Here is an 8,230-nt window from a genome sequence, read left to right as displayed (position 1 = left end):
GTGTTGGACACGCATTTAACAGTCTTTCATATGTATCGCAGAAAGATTTTAGTTCCATCTGTGCGAGTTTGCTTTGAGCGTACTGCGCAGACATGTCAGTAAACATTTTGACATGGTCAGCATCCCACGAAGGACGACCTGTGTAAGGTGTATGTACAGCAACTTTCTGCTTTCTACCTACACGGCGTCGGGATACGGTTCGTTTCTTTAGAGGTAATACAGGGGCAAAAACGCTAGAAAAGTCTGCAAGAGCAGTATCTGCAGATTGCACAGTCTGGCACACAGGTATATTGAGGGGCTCTGTGGGTGACCACATACCCTCGGAGAGCTGTTCAATTTCTCTGTTTTCAGGCGTAACTTGGGGTATGGCGCCTGTGCTATTGGCGGGCCGAGTTATGCGGGGCCTAGCGTTCGGCGCTGCACGTTTCTCTCTTGAAACGTTCGTATATTTCTGATGTGAAATCTTGGGGCTTGGATTCCCGGGTTGTTTTGGTGCAGCGTAGCATTCATCACGATCCACAACACAGATGGGCGAGAGAGATGTTGTTCGCACCGCCGTATTAGCTCTTTGTGGTTGATTCTCTTCAGTGTCGTAATTACGCCGGTGCAAAACTCGTTGTTGAAGAGGCGACGTATCTAAAAGAAAAGATACAAGTGGCGGTTAGCCGCGAAACGGCGCAAAATTGGAAAAGCTAAACGGCGACGCATAGCTATGATCATACGTAATATTTGAAAAGTTAATGGGGACAGGTAGCCATGAAATCATTGTAACAATATTTACATAAACCTGTATAGAGCAGTCCAGATATATACTTACAAGTATGAAGCGGGAATTGTCCCACATCAGCTCCTGGTTTAACGGGATGCGCAATGCTCAAACTCGCAGAGGCGGGAATATTCTCTTTTTCAAGCTGTATTTTCCGGGCAACTAGATTAGCGGGTGTAAGTAAAAATATACCGATTAGCGAACACAGAATTGATTTTCTACACAAAACTGCAGCGGTGAGAAGAATATATATATATATATATATTCAAAAATGAATTTTCTGACAGTTAGCTAGCAGCTGTAAGTAAATATGAGTATTACACAAAAGTGAGAATCGACTGTATTTCAAGTGAACAGATACCTTTTCTATTCTTGAAACATCGGCGTAACGAGTTGCCGCGTCTTTTAGGCGCATCGGGTTTCGCTGAAGTTGCAGGGTTCTTGACATCTATGATCTCCACGTCTGAACCCAGCGTATCGCGTGGTTCGGGAACACACCAGTTTTCAGCCATAGCGTCAGATGTCTCCGTGTCAGTATCTGTATGAGAAATTGCGCGTAGTTCGTGTTTACATACAAAGGATTAAAGCAACTGATATAGTATAATATAGTTTTACGGTATAAACATATTTGCGGTGTAAATTAATATAGCAAGACTTATGCCGCTATATATTAATAATTCAGTATTATATTGATGGCTACCGCTATTATTTGTTTTATTAATTTAATCATATATTTATTATGCCATAATTTGTGTAATACAATAGTTAATAGATGCTATAGTTTTACGCCATAAACAGTATATATTAACATAGATAATATATATATATATATATATATTTAGCTTTCTTACATGTGATACATGAAAGATAAATATCTTTGTACCGTGTTACAATGACATTTTTCCCTATCTAAAAGCAAAAAGGTGCTCCTAATTACCCATGATGAGATGAAGAGCAGGCCCATTATCGGCTATCGGCGCCACGGCTTCAATGCGCGCATAATTCTGCGTTATGAAATTATTGCGCCAATCGGGCGACATACACGGCTCTTAAATAAGAAAGAATGCATGAATATATAATTAATATAATTTACTTATAATATAATGACACAATCAGAATGAGTCAATACTCTGTACATTATACGCGTATAATACCGAGTTAATACATGCATTAATTGCATGTATGACTGTGTTCTGGGTGTTAACAGAAGGCGTGTGATGTGGCGTAACTGGGTGTGTTTCTGGGTGTTAACACCTGAGTTGCTTTCTGACACTCAGGATAAATACAGCTGCCTGTCCCACTACAGTACAACAGACATCCACCAGAAGTCCGACTAGGATAAAAAGCAGAGCTATTCTAAATGTAAGTATATAAGACAGTTGTGTTATTATTCGCAAATGCATAATTATATTTAACTATGCATCTCTAAACCATAATTAAGGATGTTATTTGTTTAATAAGTTAGTGTTATACTGGCAGCTAACTGCATATTTAGTAGCGATGTATAATATAGTTTTTTACTGTATAAGCAATATTTGTGGGACATAATTAATATAGAAAGGCTTATGGATGGGTCATAACAACCATTGTTATCTGACATGTGCGCGCAATTAGTCACGGGTGCCGTATAATGCTGTTTCCTGTAGGTGTGTTCACGGTGGGTGGTAATTTCTCTCTGAACAGTTGCGCTACTCTCTGAAAAGTAGGTGTTTACTGTTTTATTTGCGGTCTAATATTATCAATGCCTGTAAAGCATATTTTTGTAACGTAGTTTTAAACTGTATTTATTGGCGGCGCAGTTATAGATAAAACTTATCCCCTATTTATTTAAGATGGAAGCCCAATACCCTCGCGAGCAATGCAGCCCCCTTCTTGCAAGCACACAATTAGGTATTATACGCGTATAATGTACAGAGTATTGACTCATTCTGATTGTGTCATTATATTATAAGTAAATTATATTAATTATATATTCATGCATTCTTTCTTATTTAAGAGCCGTGTATGTCGCCCGATTGGCGCAATAATTTCATAACGCAGAATTATGCGCGCATTGAAGCCGTGGCGCCGATAGCCGATAATGGGCCTGCTCTTCATCTCATCATGGGTAATTAGGAGCACCTTTTTGCTTTTAGATAGGGAAAAATGTCATTGTAACACGGTACAAAGATATTTATCTTTCATGTATCACATGTAAGAAAGCTAAATATATATATATATATATATATTATCTATGTTAATATATACTGTTTATGGCGTAAAACTATAGCATCTATTAACTATTGTATTACACAAATTATGGCATAATAAATATATGATTAAATTAATAAAACAAATAATAGCGGTAGCCATCAATATAATACTGAATTATTAATATATAGCGGCATAAGTCTTGCTATATTAATTTACACCGCAAATATGTTTATACCGTAAAACTATATTATACTATATCAGTTGCTTTAATCCTTTGTATGTAAACACGAACTACGCGCAATTTCTCATACAGATACTGACACGGAGACATCTGACGCTATGGCTGAAAACTGGTGTGTTCCCGAACCACGCGATACGCTGGGTTCAGACGTGGAGATCATAGATGTCAAGAACCCTGCAACTTCAGCGAAACCCGATGCGCCTAAAAGACGCGGCAACTCGTTACGCCGATGTTTCAAGAATAGAAAAGGTATCTGTTCACTTGAAATACAGTCGATTCTCACTTTTGTGTAATACTCATATTTACTTACAGCTGCTAGCTAACTGTCAGAAAATTCATTTTTGAATATATATATATATATATATTCTTCTCACCGCTGCAGTTTTGTGTAGAAAATCAATTCTGTGTTCGCTAATCGGTATATTTTTACTTACACCCGCTAATCTAGTTGCCCGGAAAATACAGCTTGAAAAAGAGAATATTCCCGCCTCTGCGAGTTTGAGCATTGCGCATCCCGTTAAACCAGGAGCTGATGTGGGACAATTCCCGCTTCATACTTGTAAGTATATATCTGGACTGCTCTATACAGGTTTATGTAAATATTGTTACAATGATTTCATGGCTACCTGTCCCCATTAACTTTTCAAATATTACGTATGATCATAGCTATGCGTCGCCGTTTAGCTTTTCCAATTTTGCGCCGTTTCGCGGCTAACCGCCACTTGTATCTTTTCTTTTAGATACGTCGCCTCTTCAACAACGAGTTTTGCACCGGCGTAATTACGACACTGAAGAGAATCAACCACAAAGAGCTAATACGGCGGTGCGAACAACATCTCTCTCGCCCATCTGTGTTGTGGATCGTGATGAATGCTACGCTGCACCAAAACAACCCGGGAATCCAAGCCCCAAGATTTCACATCAGAAATATACGAACGTTTCAAGAGAGAAACGTGCAGCGCCGAACGCTAGGCCCCGCATAACTCGGCCCGCCAATAGCACAGGCGCCATACCCCAAGTTACGCCTGAAAACAGAGAAATTGAACAGCTCTCCGAGGGTATGTGGTCACCCACAGAGCCCCTCAATATACCTGTGTGCCAGACTGTGCAATCTGCAGATACTGCTCTTGCAGACTTTTCTAGCGTTTTTGCCCCTGTATTACCTCTAAAGAAACGAACCGTATCCCGACGCCGTGTAGGTAGAAAGCAGAAAGTTGCTGTACATACACCTTACACAGGTCGTCCTTCGTGGGATGCTGACCATGTCAAAATGTTTACTGACATGTCTGCGCAGTACGCTCAAAGCAAACTCGCACAGATGGAACTAAAATCTTTCTGCGATACATATGAAAGACTGTTAAATGCGTGTCCAACACATGACATTACCGAGGAGCTGCGTGCTTTCAAACTAAATCACCCCTGATAAATCTAACTAAAGTCTTTTAAATCACATACAATGGTTGTCATTTTTCATAATATGTGCGTGTTGTGTGTTGTGTGTATTTGTCAGGCTCCGTCCTTTGTTCAGCGTGTCGTTATCAGATTCCGCAAAGATGCATTTGTCATCATTATGCTGTTAGCTAACTTAAAATTTGAGCTGTTGTTTTATTGTGAGAAATAATTACACTGTCATGTAAATACACGCCTAAGGTATACGCAGAATTATAGATAGCGTCGTCAGCTGGGAAATTAATTGAGAAACGAGTCCAGTGGTAACGCGCCGCGAGCTGCAGTAATTCAATATAAAATGACTATTTTCATCATGTGATAAAATAATGCAGAATTAAAGAAAGCTGGAATAATATATGTGGCTGTGTCAGCGCTAAAATAGAAAAATGTTAGTAATTCAATATAAAATGGCTATTTTCAGAATTTGACATTACCGCTTGCTATAGCGTTATTTTTATAAACATGTGTTATCCCCGAATCAAATTAACAATAGCAGACATGTTGTGTTATAAAAGCATAAATAAAACTGATAGAAATGCCCAAAGAGAAATGTTATCCCAGAATAATTAATATGATATTCTGCCATCTAGTGGCCGTGATGGGTAATTGGTTATGCTACACATTTCTCAAAGAAATGTCTTTGTAAGCCAACAACGAAATTTTACACAAAAAAAAAAACAAGAAAAACAGTAATACATGTGCAGCAGTAACTTAAAATGTGTTCCCAGAATCAAATTACCAATATCAAACATGTTGTGTTATAAATGCCTGAATAAAACTGATAGAAATACACAAAGAGTGCAGAAGTGTTATTTCTATAAAGATATATTGCCCGGTTTCTTATGTATGTCCAGTTATTTTCAACAAAACAAGGATAGAGTCAAATTATAGACAGCACATTCAAAGTGCATAAAGATAATAACATAAATAAGTCCTAAATGTCTATTTCTTGTGTGTGTGTGTGTGTGTGTGGGTTCTGTGTGTTTGTTGTGTGTGGTTCTGTGTTGTGTGCGTGTGTGTGTGTGTGTGTGTGTGTTTGTGCCTGTCTGACCGCGATTTTACACAAAAATATTAAAAGTCTGTATATGTTAGATGTCTTTGTATAAAAAGGAGTCAAATTATAGGCAGCACAGGCTCCTGTAAAATTAATAGTGTAAAATTAATATGTGCTAAAATAATGTAGAATTAATGAAAGCTGTAATAATATATGGTAATGTGTCACTTTTATATTCGTATAAAACACAACGCTTCTTACATGACAATCAAACAACAAAAACAAATGAAATGTGTTATAAACCATGTGTAAAATAAATACACGACTAGGTTATATTTATAAACATGTGTTACCCCAGAATCAAGGCCACAATAACTTTTCTTTAAGCCGCTGACCCGCAGTTGGAACTAAAATCTTTCTGCGATACATATGAAAGACTGTTAAATGCGTGTGGGGCGAAGAAATATGTGTTACATGCGTAGTGAATTGCAAATATATTCTGAAGTGTATGGCATTTTGAGAAATGTGTGCGTGTTGTGTGCTGTGTGTATTTGTGTGTGTGTGTGAGTTCTGTATGTGTTGCGTGTTCTTTACAGAACCATAAACTTATAATAGCACAATGTTGATGCCGACAGCCGCGCACAGATGTATTTTTGCATTATTTCACAGTGACTGATGAGTACCGGATGCATGGTTGGTTGAGAAGTGCCCGTGGGTGCAGAAGTGTTTGTGGTCCGCATATTAATAAAGTACAAAAAATCCCTGACCTATGTGGTCAGCATATTAATAAAGTGCAAAAACATGATAACATAAGTCCTAAATGACTAATAACCGCATATTAATAAAGTGCAAAAACATGATAACATAAGTCCTAAATGCCTAATAATCGCATATTAATCATAAATAAGTTCTAAATGTCTATTTCTTGTGTGGTATGTTAATAAAGTGCAAAAATCAGTGACCTATGTGGACCGCATATTAATAAAGTGCAAAAATCCTTGACCTATGTGGTCAGCATATTAATAAAGTGCAAAAACATGATAACATAAGTCCTAAATGCCTAATAATCGCATATTAATCATAAATAAGTTCTAAATGTCTATTTCTTGTGTGTTGTATGTTAATAAAGTGCAAAAATCACTGACCTATGTGGCCTGCATATTAATAAAGTGCAAAAATCACTGACCTATGTGGTCCGCATATTAATAAAGTGCAAAAACATGATAACATAAGTCCTAAATGACTTTTATTCGTATAAAACACGACGCTTCTTACTTGTGTTGTAACATTGGGTCATATTATAACTTGTGTTGTGACATTGGTGCATATCTCTTCTGTGTATATAAGGCAGCCACAAGGATAAAACCTGCTACAATGTGAATAAACACAACTTGCAATGGCCTCAGTAGATAACAAATAACTTTGCAGATGCCATCTTCAGGACACAATAACTTTTCTGTTTGTGAGAATAAACATTTATGGGGTACGCAAATACAACAACAATTGCCTGACCTAGGTGCTATAAGCCTCTGACCCACAGTTAACCTAATTTAGGTAATGTTTACCATTTAGTTAGTGTTTGAGAATACTTTTCACATAACAGGCTGTAGGATTGCATACAGAAACATCAGCCCTATTCACTATATGGATACACTGTGAATAAAACAAAAGCTTACAGAATCAAACTCGGGGCTACGTATAAAATCTATTATAAAACAAATGAAAAAGGTGTTATAAACCACGTGTAAAATAAATACACGACTAGGCTATAATTATAAACATGTGTTATTCCACAAAATACGGGAATAATATCAAAACTACAACAAATTAAACTATATTAAACTATATCAAAAGGGGGAATCAAACAAGGAGGGACAGCTGGATACCAGCCGTCAGACAAGGGGAGGGGAGGGGTTACACATTTTGATACACTTTGATAGGGGCGGGGCACCTGTCAGATTGAGTTTGACGAAACCTGGCTATTATACACTACTAGCGGGAAAAGCGCAAAAATCTGCAAAATTAATGAACATGATGCGTTTTTTACCGCAATGTTTTTTTTTTGCAGAAATAAAACGCATCATGTGAACAAAAATTGCAGAATGCATTATAATTGACAGGATGCATATGTATGCGTTTTTTATGCGTTTTTATAGCGACAAAAAGCAAAAAAAACGCGAAAAATACGCAACATGTGCATACAGCCTCAGCCATCATACATGTGACAATCCCATCACTGACAGATAACATCTGCTCCACATGAATTATTCTCACTGACTGACAGCACACAACATGGACACCTTCCTGCTCAAAATTCCCTCTGCTGCTGTAATGTCTGGCCTTGTAAAAGTCGCAAGACATAATAATTTTCCCATTGCCTTTCTGTATTGTTCAATATTTGGTAACAGATTCTGTTCACTATTTATTTCCTTCAGAAATAGGAGTGTATGGAACAATCTTTTGATGCTCTATGCCATTTTGTCTTAAGTAGTTTTCTATTTGTTGTTCTGTAAATTCACCTCCATTATCACTTTCTCTGAAACTTGTTATTTGACTTTGTCACATAGTCTTCTAATTTTTCAAAAAC

At 37.4% G+C, this 8,230-nt stretch overlaps 1 long non-coding RNA gene across 1 annotated transcript; it reads left to right on the top strand.

Annotated features, from left to right (window-relative positions):
- Nucleotides 1–1,881: 1,881 nt before the first annotated feature.
- On the top strand, nt 1,882–3,443 carry LOC138649149 (uncharacterized). Its single transcript, XR_011315251.1, has 4 exons — nt 1,882–2,128; nt 2,599–2,656; nt 2,763–2,873; nt 3,273–3,443. It is a non-coding gene; the product is annotated as an uncharacterized lncRNA (long non-coding RNA).
- Nucleotides 3,444–8,230: the final 4,787 nt, after the last annotated feature.

Source organism: Ranitomeya imitator, chromosome 9, assembly GCF_032444005.1.
Source record: "Ranitomeya imitator isolate aRanImi1 chromosome 9, aRanImi1.pri, whole genome shotgun sequence".
Lineage (NCBI taxonomy): Eukaryota > Metazoa > Chordata > Amphibia > Anura > Dendrobatidae > Ranitomeya > Ranitomeya imitator.
This window is presented reverse-complemented; position numbering and strand designations above follow the sequence as displayed.